Below are 22136 nucleotides of genomic sequence, written 5' to 3' on the forward strand. Positions count from 1 at the left end.
CCCCTATACTATCCACAGAATAAGTCAGAGGAGCCCCCTATACTATCCACAGCATAAGTCAGAGGAGCCCCCTATACTATCCACAGCATAAGTCAGAGGAGCCCCCTATACTATCCACAGCATAAGTCAGAGGAGCCCCCTATACTATCCACAGAATAAGTCAGAGGAGCCCCCTAAACTATCCACAGCATAAGTCAGAGGAGCCCCCTATACTATCCACAGCATAAGTCAGAGGAGCCCCCTATACTATCCACAGCATAAGTCATAAGAGCCCCCTATACTATCCACAGAATAAGTCAGAGGAGCCCCCTATAGTATCCACAGAATAAGTCAGAGGAGCCCCCTATACTATCCAGAATAGGTCAGAGGCGCCCCCTATACTATCCACAGCATAAGTCAGAGGAGCCCCCTATACTATCCACAGCATAAGTCAGAGGAGCCCCCTATACTATCCACAGCATAAGTCAGAGGCGCCCCCTATACTATCCACAGAATAAGTCAGAGGAGACCCCTATACTATCCACAGCATAAGTCAGAGGAGCCCCCTATACTATCCACAGAATAAGTCAGAGGAGACCCCTATACTATCCACAGCATAAGTCAGAGGCGCCCCCTATACTATCCACAGCATAAGTCAGAGGAGCCCCCTATACTATCCACAGCATAAGTCAGAGGTGCCCCCTATACTATCCTCAGCATAAGTCAGAGGAGCCCCCTATACTATCCACAGAATAAGTCAGAGGAGCCCCCTATACTATCCACAGCATAAGTCAGAGGAACCCCCTATACTATCCACAGCATAAGTCAGAGGAGCCCCCTATACTATCCACAGCATAAGTCAGAGGAGCCCCCTATACTATCCACAGCATAAGTCAGAGGAGCCCCCTATACTATCCACAGCATAAGTCAGAGGAGCCCCCTATACTATCCACAGAATAAGTCAGAGGAGCCCCCTATACTATCCACAGCATAAGTCAGAGGAGCCCCCTATACTATCCACAGAATAAGTCAGAGGAGCCCCCTATACTATCCACAGCATAAGTCAGAGGAGCCCCCTATACTATCCACAGCATAAGTCAGAGGAGCCCCCTATACTATCCACAGCATAAGTCAGAGGAGCCCCCTATACTATCCACAGCATAAGTCAGAGGAGCCCCCTATACTATCCACAGCATAAGTCAGAGGAGCCCCCTATACTATCCACAGAATAAGTCAGAGGAGCCCCCTATACTATCCACAGCATAAGTCAGAGGAGCCCCCTATACTATCCACAGCATAAGTCAGAGGAGCCCCCTATACTATCCACAGCATAAGTCAGAGGAGCCCCCTATACTATCCACAGAATAAGTCAGAGGAGCCCCCTATAGTATCCACAGCATAAGTCAGAGGCGCCCCCTATACTATCCACAGCATAAGTCAGAGGAGCCCCCTATACTATCCACAGCATAAGTCAGAGGAGCCCCCTATACTATCCACAGAATAAGTCAGAGGAGCCCCCTATACTATCCACAGCATAAGTCAGAGGCGCCCCCTATACTATCCACAGCATAAGTCAGAGGCGCCCCCTATACTATCCACAGCATAAGTCAGAGGAGCCCCCTATACTATCCACAGCATAAGTCAGAGGAGCCCCCTATACTATCCACAGCATAAGTCAGAGGCGCCCCCTATACTATCCACAGAATAAGTCAGAGGAGCCCCCTATACTATCCACAGCATAAGTCAGAGGAGCCCCCTATACTATCCACAGAATAAGTCAGAGGAGCCCCCTATACTATCCACAGCATAAGTCAGAGGAGCCCCCTATACTTTCCACAGCATAAGTCAGAGGCGCCCCCTATACTATCCACAGCATAAGTCAGAGGCGCCCCCTATACTATCCACAGCATAAGTCAGAGGAGCCCCCTATACTATCCACAGCATAAGTCAGAGGAGCCCCCTATACTATCCACAGTATAGGTCAGAGGAGCCCCCTATACTATCCACAGAATAAGTCAGAGGAGCCCCCTATAGTATCCACAGCATAAGTCAGAGGCGCCCCCTATACTATCCACAGCATAAGTCAGAGGCGCCCCCTATACTATCCACAGCATAAGTCAGAGGAGCCCCCTATACTATCCACAGCATAAGTCAGAGGAGCCCCCTATACTATCCACAGCATAAGTCAGAGGAGCCCCCTATACTATCCACAGCATAAGTCAGAGGAGCCCCCTATACTATCCACAGCATAAGTCAGAGGAGCCCCCTATACTATCCACAGCATAAGTCAGAGGAGCCCCCTATACTATCCACAGCATAAGTCAGAGGAGCCCCCTATACTATCCACAGCATAAGTCAGAGGAGCCCCCTATACTATCCACAGCATAAGTCAGAGGAGCCCCCTATACTATCCACAGCATAAGTCAGAGGAGCCCCCTATACTATCCACAGAATAAGTCAGAGGAGCCCCCTATACTATCCACAGCATAAGTCAGAGGAGCCCCCTATACTATCCACAGCATAAGTCAGAGGAGCCCCCTATACTATCCACAGCATAAGTCAGAGGAGCCCCCTATACTATCCACAGAATAAGTCAGAGGAGCCCCCTAAACTATCCACAGCATAAGTCAGAGGAGCCCCCTATACTATCCACAGCATAAGTCAGAGGAGCCCCCTATACTATCCACAGCATAAGTCATAAGAGCCCCCTATACTATCCACAGAATAAGTCAGAGGAGCCCCCTATAGTATCCACAGAATAAGTCAGAGGAGCCCCCTATACTATCCAGAATAGGTCAGAGGCGCCCCCTATACTATCCACAGCATAAGTCAGAGGAGCCCCCTATACTATCCACAGCATAAGTCAGAGGAGCCCCCTATACTATCCACAGCATAAGTCAGAGGCGCCCCCTATACTATCCACAGAATAAGTCAGAGGAGACCCCTATACTATCCACAGCATAAGTCAGAGGAGCCCCCTATACTATCCACAGAATAAGTCAGAGGAGACCCCTATACTATCCACAGCATAAGTCAGAGGCGCCCCCTATACTATCCACAGCATAAGTCAGAGGAGCCCCCTATACTATCCACAGCATAAGTCAGAGGCGCCCCCTATACTATCCTCAGCATAAGTCAGAGGAGCCCCCTATACTATCCACAGAATAAGTCAGAGGAGCCCCCTATACTATCCACAGCATAAGTCAGAGGAACCCCCTATACTATCCACAGCATAAGTCAGAGGAGCCCCCTATACTATCCACAGCATAAGTCAGAGGAGCCCCCTATACTATCCACAGCATAAGTCAGAGGAGCCCCCTATACTATCCACAGCATAAGTCAGAGGAGCCCCCTATACTATCCACAGAATAAGTCAAAGGAGCCCCCTATACTATCCACAGCATAAGTCAGAGGAGCCCCCTATACTATCCACAGAATAAGTCAGAGGAGCCCCCTATACTATCCACAGCATAAGTCAGAGGAGCCCCCTATACTATCCACAGAATAAGTCAGAGGAGCCCCCTATAGTATCCACAGCATAAGTCAGAGGCGCCCCCTATACTATCCACAGCATAAGTCAGAGGCGCCCCCCATACTATCCACAGAATAAGTCAGAGGAGCCCCCTATACTATCCACAGAATAAGTCAGAGGAGCCCCCTATACTATCCACAGCATAAGTCAGAGGAGCCCCCTATACTATCCACAGCATAAGTCAGAGGCGCCCCCTATACTATCCACAGCATAAGTCAGAGGAGCCCCCTATACTATCCACAGCATAAGTCAGAGGAGCCCCCTATACTATCCACAGAATAAGTCAGAGGAGCCCCCTATACTATCCACAGCATAAGTCAGAGGAGACCCCTATACTATCCACAGCATAAGTCAGAGGAGCCCCCTATACTATACACAGAATAAGTCAGAGGAGCCCCCTATACTATCCACAGCATAAGTCAGAGGAGCCCCCTATACTATCCACAGCATAAGTCAGAGGAGCCCCCTATACTATCCACAGCATAAGTCAGAGGAGCCCCCTATACTATCCACAGAATAAGTCAGAGGAGCCCCCTATAGTATCCACAGCATAAGTCAGAGGCGCCCCCTATACTATCCACAGCATAAGTCAGAGGAGCCCCCTATACTATCCACAGCATAAGTCAGAGGCGCCCCCTATACTATCCACAGCATAAGTCAGAGGCGCCCCCTATACTATCCACAGCATAAGTCAGAGGAGCCCCCTATACTATCCACAGCATAAGTCAGAGGCGCCCCCTATACTATCCACAGCATAAGTCAGAGGCGCCCCCTATACTATCCACAGTATAAGTCAGAGGCGCCCCCTATACTATCCACAGCATAAGTCAGAGGAGCCCCCTATACTATCCACAGAATAAGTCAGAGGAGCCCCCTATACTATCCACAGAAGAGGCCAGAGGAGCCCCCTATACTATCCACAGCATAAGTCAGAGGAGCCCCCTATACTATCCACAGCATAAGTCAGAGGAGCCCCCTATACTATCCACAGCATAAGTCAGAGGAGCCCCCTATACTATCCACAGCATAAGTCAGAGGAGCCCCCTATACTATCCACAGAATAAGTCAGAGGAGCCCCCTATACTATCCACAGCATAAGTCAGAGGAGCCCCCTATACTATCCACAGCATAAGTCAGAGGAGCCCCCTATACTATCCACAGCATAAGTCAGAGGAGCCCCCTATACTATCCACAGAATAAGTCAGAGGAGCCCCCTATAGTATCCACAGCATAAGTCAGAGGCGCCCCCTATACTATCCACAGCATAAGTCAGAGGCGCCCCCTATACTATCCACAGCATAAGTCAGAGGAGCCCCCTATACTATCCACAGCATAAGTCAGAGGAGCCCCCTATACTATCCACAGAATAAGTCAAAGGAGCCCCCTATACTATCCACAGCATAAGTCAGAGGAGCCCCCTATACTATCCACAGAATAAGTCAGAGGAGCCCCCTATACTATCCACAGAATAAGTCAGAGGAGCCCCCTATACTATCCACAGCATAAGTCAGAGGCGCCCCCTATACTATCCACAGAATAAGTCAAAGGAGCCCCCTATACTATCCACAGAATAAGTCAGAGGAGCCCCCTATACTATCCACAGAATAAGTCAGAGGAGCCCCCTATACTATCCACAGAATAAGTCAGAGGAGCCCCCTATACTATCCACAGCATAAGTCAGAGGCGCCCCCTATACTATCCACAGAATAAGTCAGAGGAGCCCCCTATATTATCCAAAGCATAAGTCAGAGGCGCCCCCTATACTATCCACAGCATAAGTCAGAGGCGCCCCCTATACTATCCACAGAATAAGTCAGAGGAGCCCCCTATACTATCCACAGAATAAGTCAGAGGAGCCCCCTATACTATCCACAGCATAAGTCAGAGGCGCCCCCTATACTATCCACAGCATAAGTCAGAGGAGCCCCCTATACTATCCACAGCATAAGTCAGAGGCGCCCCCTATACTATCCACAGCATAAGTCAGAGGAGCCCCCTATACTATTCACAGCATAAGTCAGAGGAGCCCCCTATACTATCCACAGCATAAGTCAGAGGAGCCCCCTATACTATCCACAGCATAAGTCAGAGGAGCCCTCTATACTATCCACAGCATAAGTCAGAGGAGCCCCCTATACTATCCACAGAATAAGTCAGAGGCGCCCCCTATACTATACACAGCATAAGTCAGAGGAGCCCCCTATACTATCCACAGCATAAGTCAGAGGAGCCCCCTATACTATCCACAGAATAAGTCAGAGGAGCCCCCTATACTATCCACAGAATAAGTCAGAGGAGCCCCCTATACTATCCACAGAATAAGTCAGAGGAGCCCCCTATACTATCCACAGAATATGTCAGAGGAGCCCCCTATACTATCCACAGCATAAGTCAGAGGAGCCCCCTATACTATCCACAGAATAAGTCAGAGGAGCCCCCTATACTATCCACAGCATAAGTCAGAGGCGCCCCCTATACTATCCACAGTATAAGTCAGAGGAGCCCCCCTATACTATCCACAGTATAAGTCAGAGGAGCCCCCTATACTATCCACAGAATAAGTCAGAGGAGCCCCCTATACTATCCACAGTATAAGTCAGAGGGGCCCCCTATACTATCCACAGCAAAAGTCAGAGGCGCCCCCTATACTATCCACAGCATAAGTCAGAGGAGCCCCCTATACTATCCACAGAATAAGTCAGAGGAGCCCCCTATACTATCCACAGAAGAGGCCAAAGGAGCCCCCTATACTATCCAAAGAATAAGTCAGAGGCGCCCCCTATACTATCCACAGTATAAGTCAGAGGAGCCCCCTATACTATCCACAGTATAAGTCAGAGGAGCCCCCTATACTATCCACAGTATAAGTCAGAGGAGCCCCCTATACTATCCACAGTATAAGTCAGAGGAGCCCCCTATACTATCCACAGAATAAGTCAGAGGAGCCCCCTATACTATCCACAGCATAAGTCAGAGGAGCCCCCTATACTATCCACAGCATAAGTCAGAGGCGCCCCCTATACTATCCACAGCATAAGTCAGAGAAGCCCCCTATACTATCCACAGCATAAGTCAGAGGAGCCCCCTATACTATCCACAGAATAAGTCAGAGGAGCCCCCTATACTATCCACAGCATAAGTCAGAGGAGCCCCCTATACTATCCACAGAATAAGTCAGAGGAGCCCCCTATACTATCCACAGAATAAGTCAGAGGAGCCCCTTATACTATCCACAGCATAAGTCAGAGGAGCCCCCTATACTATCCACAGCATAAGTCAGAGGAGTCCCCTATACTATCCACAGCATAAGTCAGAGGAGCCCCCTATACTATCCACAGAAGAGGCCAAAATGAGCCCCCTATACTATCCAAAGAATAAGTCAGAGGCGCCCCCTATACTATCCACAGCATAAGTCAGAGGAGCCCCCTATACTATCCACAGCATAAGTCAGAGGGGCCCCCTATACTATCCACAGCATAAGTCAGAGGCGCCCCCTATACTATCCACAGTATAAGTCAGAGGAGCCCCCTATACTATCCACAGAATAAGTCAGAGGAGCCCCCTATACTATCCACAGAATAAGTCAGAGGAGCCCCCTATACTATCCACAGCATAAGTCAGAGGAGCCCCCTATACTATCCACAGAATAAGTCAGAGGAGCCCCCTATAGTATCCACAGCATAAGTCAGAGGCGCCCCCTATACTATCCACAGCATAAGTCAGAGGTGCCCCCTATACTATCCACAGCATAAGTCAGAGGAGCCCCCTATACTATCCACAGCATAAGTCACAGGAGCCCCCTATACTATCCACAGAATAAGTCAAAGGAGCCCCCTATACTATCCACAGCATAAGTCAGAGGAGCCCCCTATACTATCCACAGAATAAGTCAGAGGAGCCCCCTATACTATCCACAGAATAAGTCAGAGGAGCCCCCTATACTATCCACAGCATAAGTCAGAGGCGCCCCCTATACTATCCACAGAATAAGTCAAAGGAGCCCCCTATACTATCCACAGAATAAGTCAGAGGAGCCCCCTATACTATCCACAGAATAAGTCAGAGGAGCCCCCTATACTATCCACAGCATAAGTCAGAGGAGCCCCCTATACTATCCACAGCATAAGTCAGAGGAGCCCCCTATACTATCCACAGAATAAGTCAGAGGAGCCCCCTATACTATCCACAGAATAAGTCAGAGGAGCCCCCTATACTATCCACAGCATAAGTCAGAGGCGCCCCCTATACTATCCACAGCATAAGTCAGAGGAGCCCCCTATACTATCCACAGCATAAGATAGAGGAGCCCCCTATACTATCCACAGCATAAGTCAGAGGCGCCCCCTATACTATCCTCAGCATAAGTCAGAGGAGCCCCCTATACTATCCACAGAATAAGTCAGAGGAGCCCCCTATACTATCCACAGCATAAGTCAGAGGAACCCCCTATACTATCCACAGCATAAGTCAGAGGAGCCCCCTATACTATCCACAGCATAAGTCAGAGGAGCCCCCTATACTATCCACAGCATAAGTCAGAGGAGCCCCCTATACTATCCACAGCATAAGTCAGAGGAGCCCCCTATACTATCCACAGAATAAGTCAAAGGAGCCCCCTATACTATCCACAGCATAAGTCAGAGGAGCCCCCTATACTATCCACAGAATAAGTCAGAGGAGCCCCCTATACTATCCACAGCATAAGTCAGAGGAGCCCCCTATACTATCCACAGAATAAGTCAGAGGAGCCCCCTATAGTATCCACAGCATAAGTCAGAGGCGCCCCCTATACTATCCACAGCATAAGTCAGAGGCGCCCCCCATACTATCCACAGAATAAGTCAGAGGAGCCCCCTATACTATCCACAGAATAAGTCAGAGGAGCCCCCTATACTATCCACAGCATAAGTCAGAGGAGCCCCCTATACTATCCACAGCATAAGTCAGAGGCGCCCCCTATACTATCCACAGCATAAGTCAGAGGAGCCCCCTATACTATCCACAGCATAAGTCAGAGGAGCCCCCTATACTATCCACAGAATAAGTCAGAGGAGCCCCCTATACTATCCACAGCATAAGTCAGAGGAGACCCCTATACTATCCACAGCATAAGTCAGAGGAGCCCCCTATACTATACACAGAATAAGTCAGAGGAGCCCCCTATACTATCCACAGCATAAGTCAGAGGAGCCCCCTATACTATCCACAGCATAAGTCAGAGGAGCCCCCTATACTATCCACAGCATAAGTCAGAGGAGCCCCCTATACTATCCACAGAATAAGTCAGAGGAGCCCCCTATAGTATCCACAGCATAAGTCAGAGGCGCCCCCTATACTATCCACAGCATAAGTCAGAGGAGCCCCCTATACTATCCACAGCATAAATCAGAGGCGCCCCCTATACTATCCACAGCATAAGTCAGAGGCGCCCCCTATACTATCCACAGCATAAGTCAGAGGAGCCCCCTATACTATCCACAGCATAAGTCAGAGGCGCCCCCTATACTATCCACAGCATAAGTCAGAGGCGCCCCCTATACTATCCACAGTATAAGTCAGAGGCGCCCCCTATACTATCCACAGCATAAGTCAGAGGAGCCCCCTATACTATCCACAGAATAAGTCAGAGGAGCCCCCTATACTATCCACAGAAGAGGCCAGAGGAGCCCCCTATACTATCCACAGCATAAGTCAGAGGAGCCCCCTATACTATCCACAGCATAAGTCAGAGGAGCCCCCTATACTATCCACAGCATAAGTCAGAGGAGCCCCCTATACTATCCACAGCATAAGTCAGAGGAGCCCCCTATACTATCCACAGAATAAGTCAGAGGAGCCCCCTATACTATCCACAGCATAAGTCAGAGGAGCCCCCTATACTATCCACAGCATAAGTCAGAGGAGCCCCCTATACTATCCACAGCATAAGTCAGAGGAGCCCCCTATACTATCCACAGAATAAGTCAGAGGAGCCCCCTATAGTATCCACAGCATAAGTCAGAGGCGCCCCCTATACTATCCACAGCATAAGTCAGAGGCGCCCCCTATACTATCCACAGCATAAGTCAGAGGAGCCCCCTATACTATCCACAGCATAAGTCAGAGGAGCCCCCTATACTATCCACAGAATAAGTCAAAGGAGCCCCCTATACTATCCACAGCATAAGTCAGAGGAGCCCCCTATACTATCCACAGAATAAGTCAGAGGAGCCCCCTATACTATCCACAGAATAAGTCAGAGGAGCCCCCTATACTATCCACAGCATAAGTCAGAGGCGCCCCCTATACTATCCACAGAATAAGTCAAAGGAGCCCCCTATACTATCCACAGAATAAGTCAGAGGAGCCCCCTATACTATCCACAGAATAAGTCAGAGGAGCCCCCTATACTATCCACAGAATAAGTCAGAGGAGCCCCCTATACTATCCACAGCATAAGTCAGAGGCGCCCCCTATACTATCCACAGAATAAGTCAGAGGAGCCCCCTATATTATCCAAAGCATAAGTCAGAGGCGCCCCCTATACTATCCACAGCATAAGTCAGAGGCGCCCCCTATACTATCCACAGAATAAGTCAGAGGAGCCCCCTATACTATCCACAGAATAAGTCAGAGGAGCCCCCTATACTATCCACAGCATAAGTCAGAGGCGCCCCCTATACTATCCACAGCATAAGTCAGAGGAGCCCCCTATACTATCCACAGCATAAGTCAGAGGCGCCCCCTATACTATCCACAGCATAAGTCAGAGGAGCCCCCTATACTATTCACAGCATAAGTCAGAGGAGCCCCCTATACTATCCACAGCATAAGTCAGAGGAGCCCCCTATACTATCCACAGCATAAGTCAGAGGAGCCCCCTATACTATCCACAGCATAAGTCAGAGGAGCCCCCTATACTATCCACAGAATAAGTCAGAGGCGCCCCCTATACTATACACAGCATAAGTCAGAGGAGCCCCCTATACTATCCACAGCATAAGTCAGAGGAGCCCCCTATACTATCCACAGAATAAGTCAGAGGAGCCCCCTATACTATCCACAGAATAAGTCAGAGGAGCCCCCTATACTATCCACAGAATAAGTCATAGGAGCCCCCTATACTATCCACAGAATATGTCAGAGGAGCCCCCTATACTATCCACAGCATAAGTCAGAGGAGCCCCCTATACTATCCACAGAATAAGTCAGAGGAGCCCCCTATACTATCCACAGCATAAGTCAGAGGCGCCCCCTATACTATCCACAGTATAAGTCAGAGGAGCCCCCCTATACTATCCACAGTATAAGTCAGAGGAGCCCCCTATACTATCCACAGAATAAGTCAGAGGAGCCCCCTATACTATCCACAGTATAAGTCAGAGGGGCCCCCTATACTATCCACAGCAAAAGTCAGAGGCGCCCCCTATACTATCCACAGCATAAGTCAGAGGAGCCCCCTATACTATCCACAGAATAAGTCAGAGGAGCCCCCTATACTATCCACAGAAGAGGCCAAAGGAGCCCCCTATACTATCCAAAGAATAAGTCAGAGGCGCCCCCTATACTATCCACAGTATAAGTCAGAGGAGCCCCCTATACTATCCACAGTATAAGTCAGAGGAGCCCCCTATACTATCCACAGTATAAGTCAGAGGAGCCCCCTATACTATCCACAGTATAAGTCAGAGGAGCCCCCTATACTATCCACAGAATAAGTCAGAGGAGCCCCCTATACTATCCACAGCATAAGTCAGAGGAGCCCCCTATACTATCCACAGCATAAGTCAGAGGCGCCCCCTATACTATCCACAGCATAAGTCACAGAAGCCCCCTATACTATCCACAGCATAAGTCAGAGGAGCCCCCTATACTATCCACAGAATAAGTCAGAGGAGCCCCCTATACTATCCACAGCATAAGTCAGAGGAGCCCCCTATACTATCCACAGAATAAGTCAGAGGAGCCCCCTATACTATCCACAGAATAAGTCAGAGGAGCCCCTTATACTATCCACAGCATAAGTCAGAGGAGCCCCCTATACTATCCACAGCATAAGTCAGAGGAGTCCCCTATACTATCCACAGCATAAGTCAGAGGAGCCCCCTATACTATCCACAGAAGAGGCCAAAATGAGCCCCCTATACTATCCAAAGAATAAGTCAGAGGCGCCCCCTATACTATCCACAGCATAAGTCAGAGGAGCCCCCTATACTATCCACAGCATAAGTCAGAGGGGCCCCCTATACTATCCACAGCATAAGTCAGAGGCGCCCCCTATACTATCCACAGTATAAGTCAGAGGAGCCCCCTATACTATCCACAGAATAAGTCAGAGGAGCCCCCTATACTATCCACAGAATAAGTCAGAGGAGCCCCCTATACTATCCACAGCATAAGTCAGAGGAGCCCCCTATACTATCCACAGAATAAGTCAGAGGAGCCCCCTATAGTATCCACAGCATAAGTCAGAGGCGCCCCCTATACTATCCACAGCATAAGTCAGAGGTGCCCCCTATACTATCCACAGCATAAGTCAGAGGAGCCCCCTATACTATCCACAGCATAAGTCAGAGGAGCCCCCTATACTATCCACAGAATAAGTCAAAGGAGCCCCCTATACTATCCACAGCATAAGTCAGAGGAGCCCCCTATACTATCCACAGAATAAGTCAGAGGAGCCCCCTATACTATCCACAGAATAAGTCAGAGGAGCCCCCTATACTATCCACAGCATAAGTCAGAGGCGCCCCCTATACTATCCACAGAATAAGTCAAAGGAGCCCCCTATACTATCCACAGAATAAGTCAGAGGAGCCCCCTATACTATCCACAGAATAAGTCAGAGGAGCCCCCTATACTATCCACAGCATAAGTCAGAGGAGCCCCCTATACTATCCACAGCATAAGTCAGAGGAGCCCCCTATACTATCCACAGAATAAGTCAGAGGAGCCCCCTATACTATCCACAGAATAAGTCAGAGGAGCCCCCTATACTATCCACAGCATAAGTCAGAGGCGCCCCCTATACTATCCACAGCATAAGTCAGAGGAGCCCCCTATACTATCCACAGCATAAGATAGAGGAGCCCCCTATACTATCCACAGCATAAGTCAGAGGCGCCCCCTATACTATCCACAGAATAAGTCAGAGGAGCCCCCTATACTATCCACAGAATAAGTCAGAGGAGCCCCCTATACTATCCACAGCATAAGTCAGAGGCGCCCCCTATACTATCCACAGAATAAGTCAGAGGAGCCCCCTATATTATCCAAAGCATAAGTCAGAGGCGCCCCCTATACTATCCACAGCATAAGTCAGAGGCGCCCCCTATACTATCCACAGAATAAGTCAGAGGAGCCCCCTATACTATCCACAGAATAAGTCAGAGGAGCCCCCTATACTATCCACAGCATAAGTCAGAGGCGCCCCCTATACTATCCACAGCATAAGTCAGAGGAGCCCCCTATACTATCCACAGCATAAGTCAGAGGCGCCCCCTATACTATCCACAGCATAAGTCAGAGGAGCCCCCTATACTATCCACAGCATAAGTCAGAGGAGCCCCCTATACTATCCACAGCATAAGTCAGAGGAGCCCCCTATACTATCCACAGCATAAGTCAGAGGAGCCCTCTATACTATCCACAGCATAAGTCAGAGGAGCCCCCTATACTATCCACAGAATAAGTCAGAGGCGCCCCCTATACTATACACAGCATAAGTCAGAGGAGCCCCCTATACTATCCACAGCATAAGTCAGAGGAGCCCCCTATACTATCCACAGAATAAGTCAGAGGAGCCCCCTATACTATCCACAGAATAAGTCAGAGGAGCCCCCTATACTATCCACAGAATAAGTCATAGGAGCCCCCTATACTATCCACAGAATATGTCAGAGGAGCCCCCTATACTATCCACAGCATAAGTCAGAGGAGCCCCCTATACTATCCACAGAATAAGTCAGAGGAGCCCCCTATACTATCCACAGCATAAGTCAGAGGCGCCCCCTATACTATCCACAGTATAAGTCAGAGGAGCCCCCCTATACTATCCACAGTATAAGTCAGAGGAGCCCCCTATACTATCCACAGAATAAGTCAGAGGAGCCCCCTATACTATCCACAGTATAAGTCAGAGGGGCCCCCTATACTATCCACAGCAAAAGTCAGAGGCGCCCCCTATACTATCCACAGCATAAGTCAGAGGAGCCCCCTATACTATCCACAGAATAAGTCAGAGGAGCCCCCTATACTATCCACAGAAGAGGCCAAAGGAGCCCCCTATACTATCCAAAGAATAAGTCAGAGGAGCCCCCTATACTATCCACAGAATAAGTCAGAGGCGCCCCCTATACTATCCACAGCATAAGTCAGAGGCGCCCCCTATACTATCCACAGCATAAGTCAGAGGAGCCCCCTATACTATCCACAGCATAAGTCAGAGGAGCCCCCTATACTATCCACAGTATAAGTCAGAGGAGCCCCCTATACTATCCACAGTATAAGTCAGAGGAGCCCCCTATACTATCCACAGTATAAGTCAGAGGAGCCCCCTATACTATCCACAGTATAAGTCAGAGGAGCCCCCTATACTATCCACAGAATAAGTCAGAGGAGCCCCCTATACTATCCACAGCATAAGTCAGAGGAGCCCCCTATACTATCCACAGCATAAGTCAGAGGCGCCCCCTATACTATCCACAGCATAAGTCAGAGAAGCCCCCTATACTATCCACAGCATAAGTCAGAGGAGCCCCCTATACTATCCACAGAATAAGTCAGAGGAGCCCCCTATACTATCCACAGCATAAGTCAGAGGAGCCCCCTATACTATCCACAGAATAAGTCAGAGGAGCCCCCTATACTATCCACAGAATAAGTCAGAGGAGCCCCTTATACTATCCACAGCATAAGTCAGAGGAGCCCCCTATACTATCCACAGCATAAGTCAGAGGAGTCCCCTATACTATCCACAGCATAAGTCAGAGGAGCCCCCTATACTATCCACAGAAGAGGCCAAAAGGAGCCCCCTATACTATCCAAAGAATAAGTCAGAGGCGCCCCCTATACTATCCACAGCATAAGTCAGAGGAGCCCCCTATACTATCCACAGCATAAGTCAGAGGGGCCCCCTATACTATCCACAGCATAAGTCAGAGGCGCCCCCTATACTATCCACAGTATAAGTCAGAGGAGCCCCCTATACTATCCACAGAATAAGTCAGAGGAGCCCCCTATACTATCCACAGCATAAGTCAGAGGAGCCCCCTATACTATCCACAGAATAAGTCAGAGGAGCCCCCTATACTATCCACAGAATAAGTCAGAGGAGCCCCCTATACTATCCACAGCATAAGTCAGAGGCGCCCCCTATACTATCCACAGCATAAGTCAGAGGAGCCCCCTATACAATCCACAGAATAAGTCAGAGGAGCCCCCTATACTATCCACAGCATAAGTCAGAGGAGCCCCCTATACTATCCATAGAATAAGTCAGAGGAGCCCCCTATACTATCCACAGAATAAGTCAGAGGAGCCCCCTATACTATCCACAGCATAAGTCAGAGGAGCCCCCTATACTATCCACAGCATAAGTCAGAGGAGCCCCCTATACTATCCACAGCATAAGTCAGAGGCGCCCCCTACACTATCCACAGCATAAGTCAGAGGAGCCCCCTATACTATCCACAGCATAAGTCAGAGGAGCCCCCTATACTATCCACAGCATAAGTCAGAGGAGCCCCCTATACTATCCACAGCATAAGTCAGAGGAGCCCCCTATACTATCCACAGAATAAGTCAGAGGAGCCCCCTATACTATCCACAGCATAAGTCAGAGGAGCCCCCTATACTATCCACAGCATAAGTCAGAGGAGCCCCCTATACTATCCACAGCATAAGTCAGAGGAGCCCCCTATACTATCCACAGCATAAGTCAGAGGAGCCCCCTATACTATCCACAGCATAAGTCAGAGGAGCCCCCTATACTATCCACAGAATAAGTCAGAGGAGCCCCCTATACTATCCACAGAATAAGTCAGAGGAGCCCCCTATACTATCCACAGAATAAGTCAGAGGAGCCCCCTATACTATCCACAGCATAAGTCAGAGGAGCCCCCTATACTATCCACAGCATAAGTCAGAGGAGCCCCCTATACTATACACAGAATAAGTCAGAGGAGCCCCCTATACTATCCACAGAATAAGTCAGAGGAGCCCCCTATACTATCCACAGAATAAGTCAGAGGCGCCCCCTATACTATCCACAGAATAAGTCAGAGGAGCCCCCTATACTATCCACAGAATAAGTCAGAGGAGCCCCCTATACTATCCACAGAATAAGTCAGAGGCGCCCCCTATACTATCCACAGAATAAGTCAGAGGCGCCCCCTATACTATCCACAGAAGAGGCCAGAGGAGCCCCCTATACTATCCACAGCATAAGTCAGAGGCGCCCCCTATACTATCCACAGCATAAGTCAGAGGAGCCCCCTATACTATCCACAGCATAAGTCAGAGGAGCCCCCTATACTATCCACAGAATAAGTCAGAGGAGCCCCCTATACTATCCACAGCATAAGTCAGAGGAGCCCCCTATACTATCCACAGAATAAGTCAGAGGAGCCCCCTATACTATCCACAGAATAAGTCAGAGGAGCCCCCTATACTATCCACAGCATAAGTCAGAGGAGCCCCTATACTATCCACAGCATAAGTCAGAGGAGCCCCCTATACTATACACAGAATAAGTCAGAGGAGCCCCCTATACTATCCACAGAATAAGTCAGAGGAGCCCCCTATACTATCCACAGAATAAGTCAGAGGCGCCCCCTATACTATCCACAGAATAAGTCAGAGGAGCCCCCTATACTATCCACAGCATAAGTCAGAGGCGCCCCCTATACTATCCACAGCATAAGTCAGAGGAGCCCCCTATACTATCCACAGCATAAGTCAGAGGAGCCCCCTATACTATCCACAGAATAAGTCAGAGGAGCCCCCTATACTATCCACAGCATAAGTCTGAGGCGCCCCCTATACTATCCACAGCATAAGTCAGAGGAGCCCCCTATACTATCCACAGCATAAGTCAGAGGAGCCCCCTATACTATCCACAGAATAAGTCAGAGGAGCCCCCTATACTATCCACAGAATAAGTCAGAGGAGCCCCCTATACTATCCACAGAATAAGTTTGCGGACCCATTGATTTGAATGGAGCCACGGAACGTAATTTGCTGGCAATAATAGGACATGTCTTATCTTTAAACGGAATGGAAAAACGGAAACGGAAGGCATACGGAGTACATTCCGTTCTTTTTGTGGAACCATTGAAATGAATGGTTTCGTATACGGAACGTAAAAAACTTTTGTGTGCATGAGCCCTAAGCCACAGGCGCCCCCTATAGTACTGACAGAATAAGCAGGAGGCGCCCCCTATAGTACTGACAGAATAAGCCAGTGGCGCCCCCTATAGTACTGACAGAATAAGCAGGAGGCGCCCCCTATAGTACTGACAGAATAAGCAGGAGGCGCCCCCTATAGTACTGACAGAATAAGCAGGAGGCGCCCCCTATAGTACTGACAGAATAAGCCAGTGGCGCCCCCTATAGTACTGACAGAATAAGCAGGAGGCGCCCCCTATAGTACTGACAGAATAAGCAGGAGGCGCCCCCTATAGTACTGACAGAATAAGCAGGAGGCGCCCCCTATAGTACTGACAGAATAAGCAGGAGGCGCCCCCTATAGTACTGACAGAATAAGCAGGAGGCGCCCCCTATAGTACTGACAGAATAAGCAGGAGGCGCCCCCTATAGTACTGACAGAATAAGCAGGAGGCGCCCCCTATAGTACTGACAGAATAAGCAGGAGGCGCCCCCTATAGTACTGACAGAATAAGCAGGAGGCGCCCCCTATAGTACTGACAGAATAAGCCGGAGGCGCCCCCTATAGTACTGACAGAATAAGCAGGAGGCGCCCCCTATAGTACTGACAGAATAAGCCAGAGGCGCCCCCTATAGTACTGACAGAATAAGCAGGAGGCGCCCCCTATAGTACTGACAGAATAAGCAGGAGGCGCCCCCTATAGTACTGACAGAATAAGCCACAGGCGCCCCCTATAGTACTGACAGAATGAGCAGGAGGCGCCCCCTATAGTACTGACAGAATAAGCAGGAGGCGACCCCTATAGTACTGACAGAATAAGCAGGAGGCGCCCCCTATAGTACTGACAGAATAAGCAGGAGGCGCCCCCTATAGTACTGACATAATAAGCAGGAGGCGCCCCCTATAGTACTGACAGAATAAGCAGAAGGCGCCCCCTATAGTACTGACATAATAAGCAGGAGGCGCCCCCTATAGTACTGACATAATAAGCAGGAGGCGCCCCCTATAGTACTGACAGAATAAGCAGGAGGCGCCCCCTATAGTACTGACAGAATAAGCAGGAGGCGCCCCCTATAGTACTGACAGAATAAGCAGGAGGCGCCCCCTATAGTACTGACAGAATGAGCAGGAGGCGCCCCCTATAGTACTGACAGAATAAGCAGGAGGCGCCCCCTATAGTACTGACAGAATAAGCAGGAGGCGCCCCCTATAGTACTGACAGAATAAGCCGGAGGCGCCCCCTATAGTACTGACAGAATAAGCAGGAGGCGCCCCCTATAGTACTGACAGAATAAGCAGGAGGCGCCCCCTATAGTACTGACAGAATAAGCAGGAGGCGCCCCCTATAGTACTGACAGAATAAGCAGGAGGCGCCCCCTATAGTACTGACAGAATAAGCAGGAGGCGCCCCCTATAGTACTGACAGAATAAGCAGGAGGCGCCCCCTATAGTACTGACAGAATAAGCAGGAGGCGCCCCCTATAGTACTGACAGAATAAGCCGGAGGCGCCCCCTATAGTACTGACAGAATAAGCAGGAGGCGCCCCCTATAGTACTGACAGAATAAGCAGGAGGCGCCCCCTATAGTACTGACAGAATAAGCAGGAGGCGCCCCCTATAGTACTGACGCCCCCGATCCCATCCTTCATACTCCTGTATACAGCACCACACACACAGAGTCCTCTCCTTAGGACCCCCCTACCACATATTCCACGGAATGAATACCTGTAGTAAGTCCTGACAATGACAATATCACCTGATCGATTCTTAGGAAATCTAGAAAACAATACATGACGGGGGCCGCGAGGACCCAGATCCAGAGATATTCTCTAGTCTTTGTATTCTGGAGATTTAGCCATGGCCTATTCTATATACCAGAGATCTAGACCGATCATTCCCTAATCAGTATTTGAGATCTACAGCCATTCTCCGTTTAGTATTCCACAGACATCTAGAACAATTCTCTATTCTGGATCCTACAGAGAGCTAGAGCCATTTCATATTCTGTATCTCACAGTAATTTAAAGCCGTTCTTTATTCAGTATCTCGGTGATCTAGAGCCTTCTACATAAACATTCTAGTGCTAATCATGACCACTCTACCATAATACAGCTGTCCATCCCATATCCTGCTGTGATGTAAAGCCCTTTCCATACAATGTTACCTAGAACCCGTCAATCCTATACTTTACTGTGAAGCACCTCTCCATCCTATACGCTACTGTAAACTAGAGACCCTCTTCATGTTATATCCTGCTGTGATCTAAAACCCCTCTCCATACTTTATATTAGTTATCTAGAACTAATCTCTATCATATACGTCACTGTGATCTAGAACCCATCTCCATCCTGCAATTCAGTGATGTAGAACTCCTCTCTATCCTAAACGTCAATGAGGTCTAGAGCCGATCTCCATCCCATACATCACTATGATCTAGATCCCGTCTCCATCCCATATTTACTGTGTCCTATAGCCTTTATTCATCCTATACTTCACTGTGATCTAGAGTCCCTCTACATCCAATCATTTCCAGTGATCTAGAGCCCCTCTTCCTCCTATAATTTCCTGTGATCTATATCCCATCTCCATCCAATCCTTCAGAGTGATCTACAGCCCCTGTCCATCCCATACTTCACTTTAATGTAGAGCCTCTTTCCATCCTATACTTCACTGGGATTTAGAACCCCTCTCTATCCCATACTTCAGTGTGATCTAGAAACCATCAACACCCTTTACTACACTGTGATCCAGAGCATCCTTCCATCCTATACTACATTGTGATCTAGAGCCCCTCTCCATCCTATACTACATTGTGATCTAGAGCCCCTCTCCATCCTATACTACATTGTGATCTAGAGCCCCTCTCCATCCTATACTACATTGTGATCTAGAGCCCCTCTCCATCCTATACTACATTGTGATCTAGAGCCCCTCTCCATCCTATACTACATTGTGATCTAGAGTCCCTCTCCATCCTATACTACATTGTGATCTAGGGTCTCTCTCCATCCTATCCTTCAGTCATCTACAGCCCCTCGCCATGCCATAATTTACTGTGATCTACAGCCCCTCTCCATCATATATTTCAAAGTGATATAGAGTCCCTCTCCATCCTATACTACATTGTGATCTAGAGCCCCTCTCCATCCTATACTACATTGTGATCTAGAGCCCCTCTCCATCCTATACTACATTGTGATCTAGAGCCCCTCTCCATCCTATCCTTCAGTGATCTACAGCCCCTCGTCATCCCATAATTCACTGTGATCTACAGCCCATCTCCATCCCATATTTTACTGTGATCTAGAGCCTCTTTCCATTTCATACTAAACTGTGATCTACAGCCCCTCTCCATCATATATTTCAAAGTGATATAGAGCTCCTCTCCACCCCAAAAGTCACTGAGATCTAGAGTCCCTCTCCACCCTAAACGTCACTATGATCTAGAGTCCCTCTCCATCCTATACTAAATTGTGATCTAGAGTCTCTCTCCATCCTATACTACATTGTGATCTAGAGTCTCTCTCCATCCTATCCTTCAGTGATTTACAGCCCCTCTCCATCCTATCCTTCAGTGATTTACAGCCCCTCTCCATCCTATCCTTCAGTGATTTACAGCCCCTCTCCATCCTATCCTTCAGTGATTTACAGCCCCTCTCCATCCTATCCTTCAGTGATTTACAGCCCCTCTCCATCCTATCCTTCAGTGATTTACAGCCCGTCTCCATCCTATCCTTCAGTGATTTACAGCCCCTCTCCATCCTATCCTTCAGTGATTTACAGCCCCTCTCCATCCTATCCTTCAGTGATTTACAGCCCCTCTCCATCCTATCCTTCAGTGATTTACAGCCCATTTCCATCCCAAATTTTTTGCATCAAGGATTCGTTTGTGTCACGTGACCACTGAGCGGGAGTGAAGCGCTTGCTATTACTCCCGCTCCGTGGTCTCCCGCTGATCTCGGAATACTCACCTTTCCAGCAGTGGGCCTCCGCAGCACGCCCATGTTCCCGCGCTGCACTGACCTCCTGACGTACGCGCACTGGAACGATGGAGTGTCGGCAGCACACCTGCTGGAAAGGTAAGGCCAGGAGCCCGGAGTGCACAGCGTCATAGTAACCAATGACTCTGTGCACTCTGGGTGTCGGGGGGGGGGGGGGGGGAAGAGCTGCTGGCACAAGGGGGGTGGAGAGAGCTGCTGGCATAAGGGGGGGGAGAGCTGAAGGCACAAGGGGGGGCAGCTAAAGGCACTGGGGGGAGAGCTGAAGGCACTGGGGGGGAGAGCTGAAGGCACTGGGGGGGGGGGCAGCTAAAGGCACTGGGGGGAGAGCTGAAGGCACTGGGGGGGGAGAGCTGAAGGCACTGGGGGGAGAGCTGAAGGCCCTGGGGGGAGAGCTGAAGGCACTGGGGGGAGAGCTGAAGGCACTGGGGGGGAGAGCTGAAGGCACTGGGGGGGAGAGCTGAAGGCACTGGGGGGGAGAGCTGAAGGCACTGGGGGGGAGAGCTGAAGGCACTGGGGGGGAGAGCTGAAGGCACTGGGGGGGAGAGCTGAAGGCACTGGGGGGGAGAGCTGAAGGCACTGGGGGGGAGAGCTGAAGGCACTGGGGGGGAGAGCTGAAGGCACTGGGGGGAGAGCTAAAGGCACTGGGGGGAGAGCTGAAGGCACTGGGGGGGGAGAGAGCTGAAGGCACTGGGGGGGGAGAGAGCTGAAGGCACTGGGGGGGGAGAGCTGAAGGCACTGGGGGGGGGGGGGAGCTGAAGGCACTGGGGGGGGAGAGCTGAAGGCACTGGGGGGGGAGAGCTGAAGGTACGGGGGGGGGAGGGGAGAGCTGAAGGCACTGGGGGGGGAGAGCTGAAGGCACTGGGGGGGGGAGAGCTGAAGGCACTGGGGGGGGAGAGCTGAAGGCACTGGGGGGGGGAGAGCTGAAGGCACTGGGGGGGGGGGGGGGGGGAGAGCTGAAGGCACTGGGGGGGGAGAGCTGAAGGCACTGGGGGGGAGAGCTGAAAGCACTGGGGGGGGAGAGCTGAAGGCACTGGGGGGGAGAGCTGAAGGCACTGGGGGGGGGGAGCTGAAGGCACTGGGGGGGGGGGAGCTAAAGGCACTGGGGGGGTGAGAGCTGAAGGCACTGGGGGGGGAGAGCTGAAGGCACTGGGGGGGGGGGGAGCTAAAGGCACTGGGGGGGTGAGAGCTGAAGGCACTGGGGGGGGGAGAGCTGAAGGCACTGGGGGGGGGAGAGCTGAAGGCACTGGGGGGGGGAAGC

The sequence above is a fragment of the Bufo bufo genome, chromosome 11 (genome assembly GCF_905171765.1).
Source record: "Bufo bufo chromosome 11, aBufBuf1.1, whole genome shotgun sequence".
In the NCBI taxonomy this organism is placed as follows: domain Eukaryota; kingdom Metazoa; phylum Chordata; class Amphibia; order Anura; family Bufonidae; genus Bufo; species Bufo bufo.